Raw genomic sequence first — 23,848 nt, 5'->3', positions numbered from 1 at the left:
TATTAACCAAGAGCAGGTCCATAATGCTCCATATACTATAGCATACTGTATGTCCCAAGCCCTGTCCCAAGATACTTACAGTGAAAGGCAGGTGGAGTGAAAGGAATGGACTGTGGGGGACTGGATAAGAGGGACTTGAATTGAACAGTCAATCAGAAAGCTGGAGTGAGAATTGTGGAAAACACTGTGATGACAGGGCTGGCTGGAGTATTTCTTGGCCTGGGATGGAAGAAGGGGGTACCTATCTTAAATGTATCTCTTGCCCAAGAGCAGAAATCTTGGGGAAGCAAATTCATGTTTGTAGAAAGGGCACCCCTGCATAACTCTGAATCCAGAGCAAAAGTGTAGCTCTGGCCCGGAAAACTGTATTCTCTTTCTTCAAAAACAAGATTTTTCTTTTTTCAAGAAAAAAAATCTATCTGTAGGGCATACTTTACTGACTTTTTTGGTGTTTGATATCATCATTTTAAGTATAAGGAACATCTCTCAAACTAGAAGGAACTTCTTAACCAGTTGCATCATGATCGAACTGTTGGGAACCTAAAATAAGATTAGATACTAAGCAAATATTTCAAACAGTAAGGTCAATTAGATAATGACATAATTTGTCAGGAAAGATTGATAAAACAGTGTCACTAGAGATGTTCAAGGCTAAACTACTAATATATAGTACTAATTATTTAGCACTTAATGTTTTCAAAGTGCTTTATGGACATTAACCATAGACATTGTCATGTGTCATGATGTCTTATGTTAAGGGGAAGGGGGTAGAAAACAATGGTTTTTTCCCTGAGTTTGTTTGAGAGTTTCCACTTTAAATTCAAATACATTATTCAGCTAATGTTATTTTATTGTTTTTATTAGAAAATTTAAGGATGGACTAAAGTACTAGTGATCCAAATAAATTCAGAGAGATGGAATACTTTAATATTTGCTATTTATCAGGATTAGGGAAGGATACTACTCCTTCCTTAGTTAGGTTCCTAACATGCATTTGAAACCTACTTCTCAGTACCGTCTTGCCCCAAAAAAAGAATTGGAAGCCAGGATGTAAATTTTACCTCTGCCACTAATTTTCTTAAGTCATTTAAGTTCTTTTTTCCCCCTTAATTTTTCCGATTTTTTAAAAATTTTATTATAACGTCCAGGAAACACAGCCATGGCCTGTGTCTTCGTTTGAGGTGTTGTACATATGTAAAATAGGAAGACAAGTGCTTTATCTAACGGGCTAAGTATGAGGTTCGAGACACAGGTAGATGCAGCCCGACTGGGTGGGAAATACAAGGAAAAAAATAAGACAATATTGATTAGCAGGACACCTTATGGCGGGGTTAGCTGACCTGTGTATAGGCAGCCTCATTGTGTGGCACACAGCAGGTCAGGGATGGAACAGGCAGCACAGCAGTGTATAGGGCAGGAAGCAGAAATCAAAGCAGCAGCTCAGGCAGGGAACTCAGGATAAGAAGCAGAAATTAGAGCAGCAGAGGAAGGAGATTAGATTAATACTTTGGAGGGTACATGGCTAATTTGTGGCACATCTGCCAAAAAGGTTGGTCCCCATTGTTCTGTGACATAATGCACCAATAACCTTGCCAATATCAAATTTTTGTAGGTATTGCTTTTAAAAAGCGATCTGAGGCAAAATGTGAAAAAGAAAAATAAGATTCTGATGTATTTGCAAGAAGCAACTCCTAAGCATGTGCTAAACCAATAAGATTATTTGACAAATTCAGAGGTAGGACAATGGAATATAGCTTCCCTGGATTCCCTGGGCTGATTTCAAACTGACTTGTTGAGATGCAACAGGTAGGGTAAGGATAGGGCATGAAGGGAGTGGCAGTTGACCACAGGTAGTGTATATTTGATGGAATACAGTAATAGAGAGGTGTTAAGAGATGGTTCACATGCTTAAAATATTGTCTAAGAGAACAATCCTTTTAGTTTCTCTAAGTAGGAACGTGATAAGAAATCTGAATCTTCATATTATAGAAATCTGCAACAAATGAAAATTGTTTCTTCCCTGTCCCCATCACCCTCGTGTCAGCTCTTAAATTGGTACCTAATTTGAGAAGAAATGGTGTTGTAGCATTCTCCAAGTTGCCTCCTTTGGTATGCATATATTCACTTCACCTTTGTTTTAAAACTTACATTCTTCTGTGTGTATGCTATCCCAGAAAAAATTGAAACATAAACCAAAATGAAGGAGAGGTGGTTTTTGTTTCTCCTTCCCGCTCCCAATTATGCACATGAAAATACATCACAGATGCTAAGCATGCTAAAACAATCACTCAGAACTTAGAAAAGGTCAGAATTAAGTTGTCTGCCAACTTTATGGCTAAGTACAGACAGTCAAAAAGCCCAAGGCTAAATTCATTCAATCTTTGCAGTTTAGTCTAAGCTATTTACATTGAAGTGATAAGCAAATGAACAGACATTCACTGTTGATTCCAGAAATGCAGCCTCATGCCTGTAGTGGCTCAGGCCACAAGTTGAGGATACTAGAGCATGAATTTTGGCTAGATTGTAGCAGACAGCTTCGGCCAAGACCAGCCCGCCCACCTACTTTGCAAGAGGAGGTTTGCAGAGGAGGTGTAAAACATCCTGGGTTGTTGGGGAACTGAGGGTTGTGGGGGGGGTGTCCTCCAGCTTCATCCCTGCAGTGGCCCAGGCCAGAACCTGGAGAGCACTAGAGCTTGCCTCCCTGCTCAGCTGGCAGCTTGGGCCAAGACTAGCCCACCCACCCTGTAAGGGGATGTGCAAAGCATTGTAGGATGCTGGGGGACTGTGAGTTAGTTTTAATCTGGAGGGGATTGAGGACAGAAGTTCAATAACATGATTTAACTTAAATCAGTTAAGTCTGATACTACATCTGTCCAGGTTTATTTTAAACTGGTTTTGGCCATTTTGAAAGCAGTTTATATGCATTGAACTTCTGTTGTGTTGCAGATTTGAACTGGGAACAGTGATCTCCTACTGCCCACCTGGGATTCAGGTGCCCTTAAAAGCCCATACTGGGGCTCCCACCCAGACAGCAGGAAGCCTGGGACTGCATCTGCTCACAGCATCTGGCATGGCTATCACTGTTCCACCCATTGCCATCTTGGGCAAGCACCCAGCCTCCCTGCTTGATTCTGCCTATTGGAGAGATGGCATGAGTTCCTGGGGACTCTTCTTGGCTCAGCCCCAGGAGTCTCGGTGCAATGCAGGTGGGGCCTCACCCTTGAAACAGGTAGGCTAAAGAGAGAACTGAGCCCCCAGCCTGCCTGGGCTTAGCCGCACAGAGGCCCACAGAGCTCATGCCACCTCTCTCATGGGAAGTGTCCATCACGGGGGCTGGACACTTGCCTGGGATGGAGGTGGGTGGAGCAGAGAAAACTGTGCTGGGTGCTGGGGGCAGATGCAGTCCCAAACTGCCTGCTGTCCTGAGTGGGAGCCCCAGCACAAGCTTCTAAGGGCAGCTGAATCCCAGGTATGCAGTAAGGCATCCCACTTCGTTGCCCAGCCAACAGACCTTCCCATAAGAAAGAAGCATGTGGGAGCCAGTAACAAAAGCTCTGCCATTACTGTGCTGCCTCCTTCCCCTGCAGGGAGTCATGTGCTTTGACAGGAGCCCTCATACCTTCTTTGTGCTTTGACAGGAGCCCTCATGCTTCCTGCCCTCTCTAACGACTTAGTCCCAAGTTGGTGGGCACACTGGCAGGGACTGCTGCTGCCCAAACTTCTGCTCCAGCTCCGGTGTCTGTGTACCTTGCAGAACAGCACCTGTCATGTCTTCTTCTTGGTGGTCCCTAGCTACAGCATGGGACCGCATGGGCTTGGCTCCAGCCTGCTCTTGTCCAACACTTGGGAAGCAGGGATTAGAGTAGGGGCTGGGGCCGGGGCCGGGGCCGGAGCTGGAGCCGGGGCCGGGGCTGGGCTGATAGCATCCAGGGAGACTGGAGGCTTCCAGGGTGCTGCCTAGGGTAGGCTGCACATGCATTTTCCCAGCGAGCTGCATTAAGGTGCCTTAAGGTATACACATATAGACACGCACCTAAATCCTTCTGGATGTGTCTACACAAGATGCTTAATGCCCATTGGATTAATTCTACTGCACATTAGTGTGGCTAGAAAGAACCATGTTAATGCACTTATGTGAAGTAGTTTAGTCCAATGAGTTTTAAGGCCATGTCCAGATGAATGTGGACATTTGGTTCCCTGGGGAAAAGTGGCAGTGGTTCACCTTGTGCAGTTGCTACTTGTCCTCAGGGAATGCCCGGGCCATGCACTCTTTGCCACATGGCAAGTTACCCTGGGTGAGATAGGGGAGGCTGGGGCTGGTACTGGGCTGGCCCCAGCAACTTTACCCAGGGTCCTGAGGGCTGCACAGAGCATGGCCACCAGCTACAGCAGACTCCAGGTGGCCCAACTCTGCTTTTAAGTGGTGCGTACTGCCTGTACATGTGCTGCTCCATTTTCTTTTTCTGTGTTTTCTTTTAACCTCTGGATATCCAGCTATAAAGTTACTGCACATTTTTTGACTAATAACTGTAACATATTCCATGTTTTATCTTGCCAATAATTGAATGAATACATGGCTGGGTTACTATTTAAAACATGACTAACTTAAATTATGTCTTGCATGTAACATCTTCTAGGAACCTATAAGAAGCAAATATTATATTACTAGCAAATTGCCTGTCAAGAATGATGGGGGGGCAGGGATGGAGCCCCACATCTGGCCCCACACTCCCCCTGCCACTCTGGGCCCACTCGAGCCTCCCCCCACTGCTCTAGGTCCGGACGCACTCCACCTGGCCTCTGCCTCCAGGTCTGGCCCCGCTCCACCCTCCTGCCACTTTGGGTCCGGCCCTGCTCCACCCCTGCCACCGCTCTGGGTTTCACCCTGCTCTATCCCCATCTGCTACTCCGTGTCTACCTTGACAACATCTGCCTCCCTGCTTCCCTGCCTGCCACCTCTCCCTCCCTGCTGGCTGTTCTGGGGGGCATCGGGGACAAGCAGCAGGGGGCATCACCACCGTGATCCCCACCTTTGCCCTCAGGTAGGGAGAGGTGGTGAGGCTCCACTGCTTGGGCAGCCAGGGTGTGTTCACTACTGCAACAAACTTCCCCAGTAGTGGTGCAAACTTGGGCATGCGCAGCCTGGGCCATGCAGCCAATTGCCGTCCACCCCTTCAGCGGTGCATGCACAGTTGCCCAAAAGCATTATGGACAGACAGACACACAGACAGACCAATCCTTTTATTATATTAGAATTCATTAGAAATAGTTCTAGTATTGCAGTGTTCAGGGATTTACAGTTAGGGATGTATTATTTACTGCTGCACAGCTTTCTATGTAAATGTCTAAGTAGAAAGAGGCAGTTGTGAGTCTGAAGTCAGGCAGAATGCAGGGCAGAGGGCCACCTTAGAGAAAAACTTGTTCAGAGTTAGATAGTCTCTGAATTAGCCACTAAGGTGCTAAACTGCCATGTCTTGTATGTAAATCATGCTAAGTCTCAGTGGCCGCATCTACGTAAGATGCTGACTGCGCAGTAGCCAAATAATACTGTACCATAGTCCATCACAACACAGACAGTGCTAGTATGCTATTGTGCAGTATTATTAGGCTACTGCACAGTAGCATCATTTAAAAGACATTCACCAGCACTACTGCACACTAACTATCATTACTGTGTATTTATTTAGTACTTGTTTGTACAAGCACTTAATAAATGCACAGTAAGCACTGCACAGTAGCATTTTTTGTAGATATGTCCAGTTTGGGGGGATTAGGATTCATATAGGTAATAAAAAGATCTGTGTTACACAAATAAAAAAGACATTTAATTTTATATAATATATAATAAACCTAGGGAACGTGTTGCCACAAGGTATCAGTGAGGCCAAGAGCTAAGTAGCAATCAAGGCACACTAATATGGCCTAAAAAAAAGGATATAAAATTTCATGCTTTCAAACATAAGTCAAACACTGTCTAAGGATGCATCCTCTGTTGGCAAGTTATTCAATATAGTCTCCAAGGACCTTCTTCACAGTACAGTGTATAGAACTAGTATTGACCATTTTGGAAGACTAGACTAAAAGGACACTAATCTAATCCAGTCGGACCTTTCCAGTTTTGGTCCCAAATAGGCTTCGGATATCTAGGACATGATATCTGGGATGTCAAAAAGCTTTCTGAAAGCTAAAACTTAGTGCCTGATTTCACAATAAATCTGATTAAACGATTACAGAGATTTTTCACTGTTATTTGACTATCTAAACATTGCATTCATGTATTACATTACTGATCTGAGAAGTATTTAATATCCACTGTTTGATTTGCTGTATACTTCAAAATATAATCATAGCCTAGAAAACTTTACTATATAGCTGTAGTCTACAATGGTCAATCATGGCTTTATCACAATAGATCTGTAAAATGGCTAAACAATCTGTGTTCTAGAAACTATTTTTGAAGGATATTTTGCTTTATTAGTGTTATATATGACTTGTCTCTTTTCTTCATTTATTTAATTGTAGCATAAGGGTCACATCTACATGAGGGGCAGACCATGCAGTTGTTGCAGCACACTCGTTTAGTATTTTCATAAGCAAGTACTGAATAAGTGTGCAGTAACCAGCATTACTGATATGCATCACTGCATATTTTCCCCAACCCTACTGCACAGTAGCTCATTACTACTGCACAGTAGCATCTCATGTAGATGCACCTACTCGCTACTTAAATAGTACTCAAGGGCAGAGAGATTCATATAAATATTGTACCATCTGTCCAACACTTCTTGTTTTGCTTCAGTGGTACTTTTAAGTTTGTAACACTTGCCTATAGTAATATGTTAAACCAACTGTATTCAGCACAGTTTGTTTATCATGGAGCATAATGTTAATATTTCCAAACTGTCCTTTGCCTAGATATTGAATATAGAGAATGCAGTTAGCCACAGGTGTGTGTCTCAGAAGTGCGTTTAAAATTATTAACAGGCTTTGCTTAGCCTGAAGTGAGAACTAGCCAATAAAGAAAAAAACATAAAAAGATGCTTCTGATATTCAGGGATCTCTAGGGATTGTGAATACCTCGCTATTGTGAAATCCCCAGGTCTACAAATGATTTATTAGAGGAAAAATTGCTCTGTTCTACTAGCTGTGGGATGGGATGGAATAAGTGAAAGGTTCTGTCTCCTGAGATACTAACATTCAGACTAATATGCCTTTTTGAAAACATCCCAGGCTCAGAAATAAAATCCCTGCAACGTAAGATTTCAGTGAGATTCAGTGATTTTGTTTGTTTGTTTGTTTTTCCCTCTACCTGCACACTTATGTTAATCCAGTCAGTAAAGCCAGTAATTTATTGAGCACGCAAGGGTGATAGTCATTTAAAGTCATCTGTGTTTGCTTTACTTTTGTAAACTACATTTAATGGAGAGTGATCTCCTGTGACAGCAACTGTACCTCACAGTAGGGAGTGTGCAATGAAAGTCCTCAAGTTCATTCTACGTTGACAAGGGAACAAGGGTGCTTCTATAATTACAGACTTCTTTCTGCTTATGTTGTATCAAATCCAATTGAAAAAGCAGCATGGCCATGATCTGAAGCTTTGGAACAAGGATATTCCAGTTTAGAGGAAATGTCACTGAGGGCCAGAAACACAGGAGGAAGAGAAGGATTTTATTTATTGTATTTCATTTTATTTTTTCAAACATCTTTTGAAGGCTGAGCTTAGTAAATAAAATGTACCAGTGCTGCACTAACGGAGGAAGCTCAGGATTTACACTCATTATCACACTGGGTACTGGAGCAGTAACTAAGACTACTGCAGACACTCTCTCTGCATGTTCACCGTACTGCCATGGGCAAAATTTCCAGTCCCTAAAAGATGATCTGAATCCATTGCCTAGATTATTTTATTAGTTTGTTATAGAGTGAAATGAGCTATATACTGAAATATTTTTAATTGCAGCATTTGTTTTAGAAAACATTGTTGATTTAAATGTCAGACTGTTTAGCAATATTGGAACTGATTTTTTTTTATTCATAGAACCAAATGAATGGCAAGACTGAGGACTTTCCAGTGTAATATCATATGTTAATTGTTATGCCCTAATACTCTGCACCCCCAGCTCAAGCTGCTCTACAGGCCTGTGATACATTAGGCTTTGGGGTACTGGGAACATGTCAAAGCCATAAGAACCTTAAGAATGAGAATGTGGAAATGCACTTCCTCTAGCAGTGATTGACACTGGAGGTTATGTAACCACAAAATCCTGTGGCCACTCTTGAGTACTATATAAGGAACAGTCTAAAGCTACCAAACATCTTATTTGCCAGGGACTTGGAAAAACCTGGGGGAGAGGGGGAGGAAGTGTGCTGAGCAAATTATAAAAAAACCTGTGATTGTGTCCCCATTTAAAATTTTTGGAAGACTGCAGTAAGCTTTTTTATGGTGGTAGGCAGTACTAAAGTGATGTGGGTCAGGTCCCTTCCAGGTGCACTGCCTCCTGAACCACCAGGAAACTAGTCGTCTTGATGAGGTACTGCATGCACCTATAAATTTTACTGAAAGGCTAAGCCTATGGACAGAGACACAGTGCCGCTTTGAGTCAGCTTTGCTAATATGACTAAACTACTGCCAGCTCTGCCAGGCTCCCAAACTGGAAATAGTATGGCATCCTTGGTGTGGTGCTGTGCATGTGCAACTATTGGCTATAATGAGAGATTAGAAAATCCTAGTTAGGGCTGCAACAATTCAGTTATCTGAAACTGGGACAGAGGCAAATGAAAGTGAAACAAGAGCCTGGAGGTGGTTGAGAATAATTTGATTTCCTTTGTTCTCGTTTGGATCTGTTTTTTAATTTGAATCATAGAAAAAGTAGGGCTAGAACAGACCTCAAGAGATCCTACTCAAGGCAGGATCATCCCTGACTCAACCATCTCAGACAATTGTTTATTTAACCTGTTCTTAAAAACTTCCAAGGATGAGCATTACACAGTTTCCCTAGGTAGCCTGTTCCAATGTTCATTGTTAGAAAATTCTTCATAATATCCAACCTAACCTGGCCTGTTTCCTGTACCAAAGGTAATAGTTTATTGCCATCTTTTTATAATCACCCCTCAGATATTTGAAGATGATTGTCAAACCTACTGGACTCTTTCTACTTTGCCCACATCTTTCTTGAAGTGTAGTGTGCAAAACTGGATGTGATGCTGTAGCTGAGGCCTCGCTAGTACTATACAGAGTAGAAGAAACACATCCCTTGACTCATAAGTGATGCTTTTGTTAATACAACCCAGTATAATATTGTCCTTTTTGGGCACATCTACATCTGTTGCTATGTCGATGTTGTTATTGCGATGTGAGAGAGTACTAAATCATGGCGTAATAACAACCCATACTGTGCCATGCACTTGGCTCACAGTTATTTTTGTAGCTACTTCACCATAGTGCGCTATACCAAGGGAGTGTGTTGCTATGGTGATGTAGCTGCTGGTCATGGTAGATGCCCATAGAAGCTACATCACCATAGCGTGTTGCTACAGCGATGTAGCGTCATGTGTAGATGCACACTTTTTGTAAGAAAAGCAACCTGTTGACTCGTATTCATTTTATGGTCCATTGTGTCCATCAGATCCTTTTCCTGTAGTACTGGAACTTAGCCAGCCATTCCCCAGCCTGATTTTTTTTTTTTTTTTTTTTTTGCGTGTGAATATTCAGTCCTAAATGCAGGACTTTGCACTTGTCCCCACTGAATTTAATTCACTTAATTTTATTTTCCAGTTTATCAAGGTCATTCTAAATACCAATATTATCCATTAGAGGGTCCACCCAACTTAATGTCATCTGCAAATTTGCCCACTGTGCACTCAATGCCATCTTCCAAATAATTTAATAAAGATATTATACAGTAGCAGACCCAGGCAAGGCACCTGGGGAACACTGCTCAATGTCACTTTCTAATTAGACATCAAGCTGCATGGAGTAATGTGGTGATCCCTAAGAGAACTTACTTAAAGTAACTTGAGTCTGAAGTTCCATTTTTACCTTTTTACATTTTACCCATTAGCTGACAACCCCTTATTTACATCCTACAGCGATAGCAAACAGTAGTCCAGGTTTCTCTGCCATACCTACTTGTGCCTCTCATATCATGATCTGAAAACCCATTTCAGGATGAAAAGTTTAATTACTTTGTTACCCAAGTCTATGCATTCATTAGTCTCTGTGTTGAAACTAAGTCAATGTGTGTATAAGGTAATTTTGTGATTGGGACTGGATCCTATGCTTCTATAAAATTTAATTATGAGTAATAAAACTATAGCACAGATATGGACTCCAATAGGGATCAGTGCTTAGTGCTCCAGCATGATCTTCTTTTTTCAGTCTTTTCTGGCTACAAAGAGAGGTACAGGCTGCAAAACTAGTTGGAATAACTATGCGACTTTCATAGCCATCCCCCAGATATAATGCATTATAGTACTCTAATCCTGTGCGACAGATGTGGACCATTTAGGTTATGTCCTCCTTCAAAAGTAATGCTTACATTCTCCTGACTGGAAGCTGATGGAAGAAGGCATTTCTTACCAGCTTTTCTGTCTGTATGTCTAGGATGAACAAAATGTCCAAAAAGGACCTATATGCTATGTATCACTCTAATGACCGACAGGGCAGAACAGATGCCCTTCTCAGAGTGGAAGATAAGTATTCCACCTGATCCTTACAGCTTTTTCTCAAGACACTAAAGGAAAACAATGTCCTTTTTTGACAACAATTTTAAGATGATGAGATAATTACAGAATGGGCATTTTGTTTAAATGTGTGGTGGTATAAGTGCTTCCAGTTTCTAATTCAAAAGAATCATAATAACACATGACTATATTTTTGAGAGGAGCATTTTTTGAGTAAGTGAACTTGAGTCATTAACATTCATTTTGAGCAAAAGAACAGTTTTGATGCTGTCTGCAGTCATTTGCCTTTTATTTTCATTCCAAACAGTGTCTGTCAGTCTGAACACTTGTTTCCTGGGACTGTTTGTTCCTGGCAAACGGAGCAATTTCTGCTTCTGCATATCAATATATCCTGAGCAAACATTTTGTGACTATGTAAAAAACAAACCTTTTGACTGATTAAGTGAAAAAGGTAGAGATTTAATTTATCCTGAAGGCAGTTTCATACAGAAATAGGCCACAGAGTGACTTTCAATTCTGTCTCTTTATAAATATCTTTTTTTTTTTTTTTTTTTTGCCTGGGTTCAACTCAAGTTGGCAGATGTACATTTGTGTTTTATACCTCACTGTTAGTGGAGGACAGGGAGATGAGTAGGGAGGTGGGGGGTGTCCTACTGCTTCTGTAGTGCTCCCAGAAACCACTGCTCTCAGGCATACCTTGCCCTCTTGTTCCTGCTCCTACTTCAGCTCCACTGAATACAGTCCCAAAGCTGAAGCTTCATAGATAGGGCACCTGTCAGTGCATCTTTCAAACAGGCTAAAGATAGATCTTGAGAGTGAGAGCAAGGTGTCTCCTAGGCTGACTTTACCACCTTTTTCATGTGTTGTTCCTACAGAGTGGGTAAGCGGAGCATTCTTGAAAGTTGTGCTGCCCAGGACCACTCCAGAAGTAGTAGAGTTGTACCGCGTGGCATCAAGAACCTTTTACTGACTTCATTCTTAGGGAAAGGTAAATATCACTCTATAATATTTATATATCGCTGTTTTGGAGGTTTTGTATCTGTTGAATAGGAGTGGAAGTGGGAAATGTCTTTCCCTTCCCTGCAATTTGTTTTATGACCTATTTCTCATTAAAGAAATTCAAATATACCAAGGCAGGACCAGTCCTTCAGGTCCTGCCATACTTGCTTATTATTAGGTTTCCAGGAAATCATAACCCTTCACGCTTTATGAGATTTAGAATCCAATTTTCTTTACTGTGCTAAATCTAAACCTTTATATGTGTTTATGACTCACATGTTTTTTACACCAGAGTCCCCTGTGGTTCAGTGGTAGAATCCTTGTCTATCCTACAGAAGACCCAGATTCAATTCCCAGACACATATAACTACAGCTATGGAGGCAGCAAATATCTGGACTCAGTTTGGTCTTTGGATTCTGCCTCAATGACTTAAAGGGAGGATGGAAGGTCTGGGGCAGCCTCCACTCCTCCAAAAATCTCTGCCCAGACATATGCATCAAAGGTCTAGATGGCTGTCATGCATACACCATGATCCAGGAGGACTGATGGTTGCCACTGCCATTTTTTACATCAGACAACAGGATGTAATCCATGAGACATTATTTTTTTTAAACATTCAGCTTGTTTGAACTGGAGAGAAAATGGCAGTGATTTTTCCAAAAATAAGACGGAAAGCATCTGTTTGTTTATTTTGTCTTAAGTTTTACTTCAAACAAATACTATAAAGTATATTATTGCTGCTAATTCTAAAGATACATGCACATGAACAAGTTACTTGGAGAAGTAAGCTAGGATGCATTGTAGTGCATTGCTTATTTTGTGGGAGCTATCATATATGTACTCTCACCCTTGTTCTGACAGGCAAGCTGCTTCACATTTATAGCACATGAGCAGCTACCATAGAAGGACTGATGTGCTATAAGTTCCCACCCTAACTTACCTCATAGACATTTGTAAGGTTATTCTCTACCCTACCTTATGCTAACTTGTTCGTGTAGTCATGGCCTGACTGCCTCTTTTTTCAGCCATGTTTCAAGTGATTACAGGTAAAAGGAAGGCAGTAAGAAAATGACAAAAGCTACAGCATTGCAGTAGAAGATCTAAGGCCTCCTTCTAAGTAGCTGCTGATTAGCTAACCTACAGTAAAGAAGATCAGGCATTCAGCTAGCAGGGCTCTAATTTCCCATTCTCATTCGTTATGTGGGTAAGGTGGGGAACTCGTTCTATTTCTCAACAATACACTCATATGGACTGTACAGACTCAATCACTTTAAAAGTAATGGAATGAGATTCCTCACATCATTAGCTTCAATGGGTTAATTCAGTCCCACTTGATAATAGAAACTGGTGCTGCTTTCTGCTTTTTTCCTCCTTAAAACAACATTTCTACAGGAAAAAAATATTTATATAATGTACATTGGTAGAATATATACCTTTGCATCTCACTTTTGTAGAGCATAGATATGCTGCTTTGGCAGATACAAACAAGAAGAGATTGCTGCTGTTTATGTCAGTTATTTCTGATAAAAAATTTCTAATTCTTTAAAGTTTCTCACCAGTCCTCCTTTCCACTCACTCTAATTTTGTTTAGTGACTGTGATTACTTATCGTAATGTTATGTAGTGATTCCTTATGATATTTCATACCCTGCTCCTGGCTAACCTTTTGAAGCCAAGCTGTCATACAGCGATAGCCTGGCTCTTGCCTGGAAGCTCTCTTTCAGTTTACTGACACTGAATGAAACAAGTTCACAGTTGCACTTTTACTGCCATCTAGTGACAGAATTAAAAAAATACCCTGCCCAAGTCATGTATCTGAACTATTAGGAAGCCAATAAACGTTGGCTACTGATCAGACTACTTTTTCTTGTGGCCATTTTACCAAAGGATTGATGAGAAAAATCTTAAGGAAAGTGAAATTTTAAGGACCACTGATTGGAATTGGAATAGGTAAAGATATATACAATTGGATTGTGTAAAGATAAATACAACATATGCTAAATTTAATCCATACTTAAATGTCCAGTATATATTTTGTATGCACACACACATAGTGCCATAATTACTTTGTGTGTCATTTATGAATTAATAGTGAAGTTCACTATGGTTTTATCATTGCATCCTTTGTGTCGTACAGTGAATTCCATTTTGTTTTACTGTAGAGGCATGGCACAATGCAGTTGTAAACAATGCAGCTAGATGTAGAAAATACAGGGCTGATAATTAAGAAAATGAAACTCAGAACAAGCTTGAAAGCACATCAATATAAAAACAAGTAGAAGAGTCAGATGGGTTTGTGAGCCTAGAAACTTAAATCAGTCAGTTGTATTTACAATATTTTTTTCTATATATTCTGTGTTGCCATATAAATGAAACAAAATCCTACACAGAGATCAATCGATAAATCAGATAGATTTGAAGGGACATGTTTCTGTTCCAGTACCTGAAAACCGATAAAGGTGCAATAGCAATTTCATTTGATACATACTTACTTGCATACATACATGCAAACGACTTATTTTTAAATAATACCAATGTACCATATGTAACTCCTTTTTTTTGGTGGTACTGTGCTGTTACTTTATATTCAAAGATACATTTTAGTTTCATTTTATTTATTTATTTAACGTATAGCATGCTGATATTTGGCCACTGCTGTAACTAGACATTTCAAAACTCCATAGGGGTCATATTGGTTTCATAACACATTATGCTATGAAAATTCAACATCCAAAAAATGTCTAGTTTGTTATTGGTGCTGCTGATAGAATCATAATTTAATCTCATCGACAAGTCAAGTTTATAGTAAGCAGAGTGCGGACATCTTTGATGTAAAATCAAAATGGGGGCAGTAGTTATGTTGTTTATAGTAGTATTGCATCAATTCTGCTTAGGCAATAAAATTGCTTTGAAATTGAACACAGGCAGTTTATGGAAATTGTGCAGACTATCCACCTCACTATCTACAAAAAGCTTGCAAAGTTGTAATGGTTAATTTTGAAATAAATTGCATAAAATAACTCTAGTTGTGCTGGGATATGCTACCTGGCTTGAATAGATAAGGTAAGAAAATGAAGAACATGGATTCACTGTTTATACACTATCCCTGTACTGTGTCAACTTTTTTATTCTATACCTGAAAAAAGGAGCTGAACTATTTGGAAGCTACAAATAACTAAGACTGAAACTTTCTATTTTGTGATGCTCAATAATTTTTCTGGTAGGTTATGTGTTCTTCTTGCTATACAGTATATTGGCCATATATTACCTAATATTACTTGAAAGAAACGCAAAATGAATCATGCTCTATCAAGCATTTTTCAATCCAAATTTGATTTCTTAGGTTAGGAGGAGAAAAAAAAAAAGAGGAGTGAAATAGAGGAAACAGAAGAGACAAGTAACTCTAGCCCAACACAGAAGGATTTGTTTCAACCTCATTTTGTAATGTCAGTTCAGGACAGCTTGCCCCTGTAGTACATTTTGTTTTCAAGCTTATAAGTGTAATAAAACACCCACCAAGTAATTGATTAAATATGTCTATTAAGATGCATGCATTGACATCATATTTCCCTCATGGTCTGGCTCTGGAATTAGCTTGCAGGTCATGTAGGGAATAATTAATGCATATAAATATAAAATATGCAAAGATTTGGAAGATAATATTTGCAACTCAGTCACATGGATTTGTTTTCCCCTTGGTTGGTTTTCTACATCAGACCAGTAATAAGTTTAGGCAAGTTTAGACCATAACATTCAAATAAATCCCCTCATAGTTATGCATGCTGTCCCTTATTTTCAATGAGAAGCATTCACTTCCAATATAATTATAAATTACCACATAAGATATGGTCATTTCTGGTCACTGCTGCATGACGCAAGGAACATTTCATTTTATTCTGCTGTGAAGCAAGGGGGAAGGAAAAATGGAAGATAAAATTCTAGAAAGAAGTGTGAGGGAAAGTGATGGCTTTGAAATATGCTGCTACCTTTCCTGGCAGCTGTTAGGGGAACATTTCTGGCAGGGGTGGCCAACTTACACACATGCCACAAGTGGCATTGGCAGCCTCTGTGTGTGGCATGCAGCATACTGGGGAGGGGTAGGCAACACAGCACCAGATAGGGCCAGAAGCAGAAAGCAGAGCAGCAGATCAAGAAGGGGAAGGGGATCAGAGAGACACTTGGTGACTGTGGAGCTAATTTGTGGCACATCTGTCAAAAAAGGTTGACCCCCACTGCCTTATAGGTCCATAAATATGGAGTTCTAGGGCTGGAGGGAGAGAAGGATTGGATTAGTTGTCTGTGTTTTTACATGACATTTTGAAATCAGTGGAAACACAGCCAGAAAAACAGATAAGAGGTGGCACTGCCAACTCCTGCTTCATATTTTTTCCCTTATCTAAAAATGTGGGGGGTGCAGCTGCTATTGATGTCTCCTGAGAAAAATGAAATTTGTGAGGTAAGATGCTATTTTTTACTGGTCCGGCTTTGCAGTCTATTTCCTCTTTTGTCAGGGTTTAAATTTACATCTGTTCTAACTTCTACATAGCTTAGACTATGACTACTACTTTCCCAGGACATGATGAACAGCTCCTCACTTGAGTAAGAGCTCTTGAACCCTAAAAGCTTGTCTTCTCTCTCTCCCAGCTATACCGGTTGGCCCTATAAACAATAGTGCCTCACATTACAAATCTTAGTTCTTTCATATTCTTTGGAACACCTCCACTACACCAAAATGCTACAACTTCAGAGGGATTCACTATGCAGGGAAGTGTTGAGCTTGCATGAACCAAGTTGGGACATGTTGTTCCTTATGCTTTCTTGGTTTGGAGTCTGCACTTTCTTCCCCTCTGTAACCCTTAAAATCTACTTCACCACCAAAAAAAGTCATTTGTTGCAAACTGTGATATTCCTCTGACACCTCTCAATGGTCTATACTGCAGTGAAGTCTGCAGTGTTATTTTTATTTTGAGTATTCCACACATACTGACTGTTCAAGGATTTCAGCTTTCCTGACACAAGCAGTTTAAGTCAAATTGTCAACACAGACACTATACTGTCAGCTTCTGTAAATATTGATTCTAGAATTGCATGGCACAGACATATTAAAACCAAGTTTATGGGCTTGCACAACATCCCACTTTACCCTTTGGTCTTCTGAACTTAATCTCAACCTTTCTCTGAGCTTCCTTGCTGTGAGAAGACATTAGACATGATCTTGCATTGTACAAATTACAGTGTGTATTATCTGATACGAAAAAAAAGACAAAAGGAGCATAAGATAGCCATTTTTACTGCTCCCTCCAGAAATGTAAAAAAATGTGCTGTAGCTCCTGGCAAACAGTTCCTCTTCTGTCATTTTTTTAAGCTTAGACTTGATGAATGATTTTTGTTTAACTGAGTTTCCAGCAAAATACATCAGTAATATTGTTTTGTTGACAGATCATTAGTCCTTAAGTTTGGTAAATAATAACCTTCCTCTGTGACAAAATTAAACCACTACAATTTTTTTTCCCTTCCTGATTTGAACACTACATACTAATGCAGTGAACACTAAAATGTTATATGTAAACAGTAACTCTCTTCACAGTTATGTCTTCTGATATACGGTGTGTGTTTCTAATATGTGTGTATACATTATACACGCACACACACACAATATATATATCATAATGTATGTAATGTTATATGATGTGTGCATATTTTTGTCTGTGTACAATTTTCTATCGTCTTTTTATGGAAACAGCAGCTTATATTAAGGAAGACTAGAGTGAAAAAGATGGATACTGTATTTTATTTTCTTGTCTTCAGTTTTAATTTTCCATCACACTTATTTGTGTAATTCTTCCTATGTAATATCATTGTTCATACACGGTCAAAACCCTAATACTGACCTCATCACTACTGAGATGTAGTAACCAATGAATAATGATCTGAGTGAGGAACTCAAGAGGAAAAACAAGGTACAAAAGCTGTGTTTGGAATGGTCAGAGCTCATCTGCTTCATTAGTGTCTATAGACATCACTGGGGCTGTCGTCCCATATGCTTTAGGCTCCTAATCCTGGGGGACAGCAGTCACAGGTGCCATGGCTCTCTGGAGTGGAATTCCCAGGATATTGCAGATGATGCATCAACCAGGAGCAGAGCAGCAAGGAACACATGCCCCAGGAATCCCCTTGCAGGGTATTTCCCAGGACGTGTATCTGCAAGAACAGAACTAACACCCTTGTAGTGGCCAAACTACCTGTCTCCCTCGCGTCTTCGGTGTGACTTCCACCTGCCATGCTCTGATGGAAATTGTGCTTTATATTGGGAGGCTGTTCCCCAAAGTCCTGTGTGTGCTCCTGGATCCAAACGTGACCCAGCTTATTGGGCCCTATCCATGCCTTCAGGCATTGACTTGGCTTAGGGGTGTTAATTGTGGCCTCCGGTTGCCTCCATTGCTATGTCCATGCATTACAGATGTCACTCAATCACTGATCTTGTGGAGCTCTCCAGCGCCATCCGTATGCTCTGCCCCTCAGGACCTATACCCTTGCCTGAGTCTCAGCCCTGCTGGCCTTGAATCCTTTTCTTTCACTGAGGCCCTCAGCCCTGGCCCACTGTGCTGAGCTTTGACTGGATAAAATTTTGCAGCCAATGTCTGGATAAAAAATTTCTCAGTGCCTCAATTTTATCTGTGCCTCCATAAAATTTTATCACAAAAATTGTGTGGAGGTACACAGGTAACATCTATGTGCTGCCTTAGTGTATGTATGTGTATGTGTTTCTGTGTTACAGTTGATAGTCAACGTTGTATTACAACGTTCAAGTTTAAGAGGAGCTTTACACCTTTATTTGGTTAAAAAAAAAAAAAAAAAACCAAACAAATAAAACCCCCCAAAATCATTACGATGCTGTAGGTGGATCACTCACCCATTTTCCTTATCAAGGCCATTCAAATTTGTGTTCAGAGTTTGTAGCCTATTTTCATAGGGCAAACTTGTCCCCCCAGTAAACAGAACAAACAGCAAAACAAGTAAGCATGCAGTCAACAAAAACAACTCCCAAAATCTGCTGTTGTTCCTCAGGTCTGGAAAGGGCCAACCCAAACTCTGTGGCAGCATTCCCTCTAAGCTGTGCGGTGTGCGTGGCCGCACAGGCATGCCTGGCAGTGCAGCATGAGCATGCCTGCACGGCCATGCACACCACAGAGCTTAGAGGGAACGCTGTCTGAGTGTGTCTCAGCACTGTAGCCTCCTCTCTTCCTTTGCACTCTGCTTTTGGGGCCTTTAATCCTTGTTGTGACTCCACCCTCATTTCCTAGTCATCAGCTGCAGCTTGCTCTCATCCTTCCAGCTAGGCAGACTAATCAAATGCCACAGGCTTTCAGCTGTTGAAGGCTGAGCACCTCCTTATAGACGGTAACATGCTAAATAAAGCAATTGAATTCTGGGAACTATTTTCCTTTTCTTTTTTCCCTGGAATTTTAGTGAAAAACATATTAATACAAAAGTATAGTGCAGCAGTTGGCAACCTCCAGCAACCACATGAGACCATTTGGCTTGGCACGCCACATCTGACAAGGTTTTAGGCAGCTGCAGCCAGCCACAGAGCCCAGGCAGCTCACACCAGGTGACAGGGAGGCTGCAAGTGGCGGCTGCCCCAAGCAGTCCTAGTGAGGGCTCCTTCTTCTGTGTCTAAGTGACAGTGGGCTGGGCTGGGCTGGGCTGGGCTGCCAGCCCCCACCCCCAACCTTGCACCCACTGCACTGAGCTGGCAGCTGGGAGCCAGGTCACCTGATGCAAGGTAGCACAGACCTCAGCCATGGGCCTTTTCCTCATTGTGGTCTGAGGAGTCCTGGCATGATCCGCACTGCCGCTATGCATGTGGCCAGTGTCTGGTCTGCAGTGGGGAAGCGGTCCATTCTCTGTCCCTATACCCCATGCCCTGGTCCTGTCGCCGCCACATTCCCAGAGGTGTGCCTGTAACTGCCCCTGGCAACAAGTGGGGCTGGGAATCTAGACTCTGATGCAGCTACTTGCAGGGTCATGGCTACCTGCTGCAAGTAGCTACAGCTCCCTGGCAGGTGGCAAGGGTCTGCCCAGAACTCGGGTTGCTTGCAGCAGGCAGCTACAACCCTGCAAGTGGCTTCATTGGGGTCAGAGGCCTGGCCTTCCTCACTACTTGGAGCAGCTGCACACATGCCTTGGGGAGGAGGCAGAGAAGAGGCTGTGCTTCCATGACATAGATTGGGCTCCTTGTGACTCCCCTGCCATTTTCCCCTGGCATGCCAAAATCTTTTAAGTTCAGGTTGCTGGGTTTTTCGGCATTCTTCCCCAAAACTTTGCTGACCGTTAGTATAGTGCATCATGAACAGGAGGTGTGGACATGATGACTCTTTAGATGCTACCCAACTCTAAAATCCTCTGAGTTGGATAGGAGTTAAAGGGTCATTCATGTCCACTCTCCTGTTTAAAAAGTGCCTTTTCTTTTCCTTCCTTTTCTTTTCTTCAATAGGTTTTAAACAATTTGGTATATGTTGTCACATCTCATCTGCTGCTTTCTGGAATATTAGTTTTAAATCAGTAATGTTCATCTATGCTGTATTTTATTTGGTTTTGGACATAACGGAAATTTGTAAATAGAGCTGCTTTGGTACAAGTGTTGCAATTCATATGAGATCAAAGGACCCTCATTGTAGCTTAGGGAAAAGATACTCAAGATTACAAAGAGATGCTGAGAAACCAAATCGCATCTTGCCTAATTCCCTATCTAACTAGCTAGATACTCCTTAACTGTGGGATCAGCTCCCACTTTCTAACTCTCTCAGTTTCCTGTTAGGGAGAATATCTGAATTATATTTTATAGAGAAGTAGAGCTGGAAGGGACCTCTGGAGGTCATCTAGTTCATGGTCCCTGTCCAAACCATCCTAAGAAATCCTTGTTTAAACTATTACTAAAATTACTCAGGCAATCTTGCCACACAGATACAAAGCATAGCACCTCAGCTTTCCATTGGTAAAACGGGGACAGCAGTAGCTACTGTCCTTCTGTTGTAATATTTGGTAAAATAAACTTGAACTATCTAAGGAAGAGGGTCACAGCTCCCACTACAGGCAAAATCCTTCACAGTCTGTTCCAATCTGATCATGGGGTAAAATTCCTTCCTGACCCTAAATGCAGGGAATGGCCAGGTCCACAATCTGCTCTCTGAACCTAGAGAGAAAAGGTGTTTTTCTCATCTTTATGGCAACCCCTCAGATATTTGAAGACTGTTACCATGTCCCTTCTGAAGTTCCTTTTTTATGAGCTGAACCCACTTGTTTCCTTCAACCTCTCCTCATATGACTTCCTTTCCAAACCCTTTATTATTTATGTTGCCCACCTCTGGACCTCCTCTAACTTTCCCATGTCTTTTTTAAAACGTGGAGTCCAAAACTGTATACCATACTCTGAATGAGGTCTAACCATTGCTGAATAAAGAGACACTTTCATTTCTTACATCTTGTACCTACTGGTCCTGTTGATATAGCCCAAGACAGCATTTTTGTACAGCTGCATCACATCGCAGACTCATATTTAGTCTGTGATCCATCAAGACTCCTATATCCTTTTCCATAATGCTGTGATCCAACTAGTTGTCACCTATTTGAGTACACTTCCAAGGTGTAGCATGTTGCATTTGTTAGCAGTGAACTTCATCCTGTTAACTCCAGCTCAGCTTCCAAGTCTGTCAAGAACCTTCTGAATTGTGCTTTTGTCCTCCATTGTACTTAAACTTTTATCACTTCAATAAGGGGCTGCAGAAAAGTGAAGTTTGATATGGTTAAGTCAAGTGAATGCTGCTGTGGATGGCTGAATTGTCTCCCAGGTGATCATTAATTGAGTGTTCTTCATTTCCTGAGTTCCCGGCCTGAGATGTGATGGAGGCTGATTGACAGAAGTGCTGAGTACTCATGCTGCAACTGATGTGAATAGATGCTGTGCTTTGAACATAGAAAGCATTAATACATTGTATAATGTTAAATATACTAAAAAATCAGGTCCTGTGTATCTAAAATGGATGCTTAAAACTAGCCATTCCTTTTGACCTTAGTCTCTGTGCCTCATTCCTTATCTGTAAATTGTGGATAATAAAATCCTCTCTATCTCATACAGTTGTGAAAATAAATAAATCTATTTAATATTTATGAAGCACTCAGTGATGTGTGCCATACACAAGACTATGAGGACATGAATAATTCTATCTTCAAAGCAGAGTTTTCCATAAGTGGACAGGAAGTATGGTCTATGTCTATGCACTGAACAATGTGGAGAAAAAAACCAACCTAATAGCTGCTCATTAAATGACTTATGTTCATCCCATGCTTTGAACAAGGCAGAATTTTGTAGAAAACAACAGTATGTGAACATATATTTAAAGACATAAGCAACCTTAATTTTTGCATTTGGGTGTTTGATTTTTCCACCCTAATCATCATTATATATTTTTTAAAATATATAATATATTTCTAGTTTCAGTTAAGGGCAGTCTGGAGATGCTAGGCATTGATGTATGGATATTATACAGCTAAGAGAAGGGGTGAAGATGGCTGCCTTTAACAAAATCATATGTAGTCCTATGCATGTCCACCTGTGCAGTCCCCATCAGAATTTACCTTAATAGCTCTGTTAGGTGTCTTGTTAGAAGACTAATAAGGTTTCCAAATGGCTATTATACTATCACAATCAGTAAGAGGAACATAGCATTTTTCCCTTTACATGGTATCAATCAAGATGAAAAGGGGGGGAGGTGGTATTTTTTATGGCCAGTTGAAACAATTTTTTACAGTCTATTGACCATATAGAGCATTCCATTATTTTCACAGAAGATGGAGACAGCTAGATTTAGATAGACTATTGTTTGGTGTTTGTGTTGCTCTGCTGGTTGTATAACCTGCTTCTTTAAGGCTATCAAAGGTGGTTAGAAACAGATGGAGGGTCATTACTCCTAATGTCAACACTTTTCCATCAAGATACATAAGGTCAGGTATTTGTGGAAAAATATCAGAAAGAATTCTATCAGGTTCCCAACTGTTATTTGCCTAGTATTCTTCCTTTACTGTCACTATACCACAAATACAATATTTTCTATTTGGTTCTTAAATTATAGACGGTGTTGGTAGTCCAACAACAAATCCATCAAATAATGAGATTATTATTTTCTTAAATGTTTTATGAAATCACTATTTTGGCATCCAGTAGGCAAGATCTTTGGATCACCACCTAACCAGGTATTCATATTTCTGATAAAGAAATATCCTATTTCTTTTGTTTTGTCTACATATAACAAGTGCAATGCCAAATCCTTGAATAACCTCTTTGGTATCTAAGAAATAATTGGCCACTTCTGTCTTTTAGAAGTTGAATTTCATCTAAGGGAATCTGTCTTTTCATTATACCATGGTCCCCACTCATGATAACATGGACCACCTCAAGTCAAATAATCTAAAAGTCTGAGAATTTAACCCTGAAGCATTTTTCTGAGATCATCAACAAATCAAGAATAGAGTCTATCCTTATCCATGTCATGTGCAAGCCTCTTGGTTTTCAGGTTGCACTTACACCCTGCAGTCTACACTGCTTTGCAAAGTTATCCAGAGTCTGTAATATCCATCTAGCCCAGCACAAAAATAGAATTATCTAAAAATAATTGTTTTAACTTTATATTTTCCAATACCCAATTCTTAAAAAATAATGAAATAATTCTTTTTATGCATCAATAGTTTCCTCATGAGTGCACTAAAACAGCAATACTCCTGTTCAAATATGTACTTCAATTACTCATACAAACTCTTTTTCAGCACAGTGGCTCTCCTTTGTATATAACCAGTCTGTGATCAATCTAAGATGGAACTGTTTTTAGAAAAAAGCACTGAACTACGCACATTGTATTTTTCCCCCAGAGAAGATATAAAGTTACAAGTTTAGGTTATGAGATGATTTTATTTCCCTGTATCTCTTCATAAAGAAACTGCTAGATTTTGAGTCAAAGGTAGATGAGAGAGCAAACAGTCCACAACACATCATAGGTCAACAGCAAGTTTATTTTGTCTGCAGTCCTGGAGAGGACAAGGGATAGATGCTCTGTGTACCACTTCTAATAGTGCTGAACAGTTCCAGGGTAGTCATGACTTGGCAAAGCAG

The sequence above is a fragment of the Crocodylus porosus genome, unplaced genomic scaffold (assembly GCF_001723895.1).
Source record: "Crocodylus porosus isolate Cpor-Errol unplaced genomic scaffold, CroPor_comp1, whole genome shotgun sequence".
NCBI classification, from domain to species: domain Eukaryota; kingdom Metazoa; phylum Chordata; order Crocodylia; family Crocodylidae; genus Crocodylus; species Crocodylus porosus.
The sequence above is the reverse complement of the archived record's forward strand: the minus strand, read 5'-3'. Positions refer to the sequence as shown.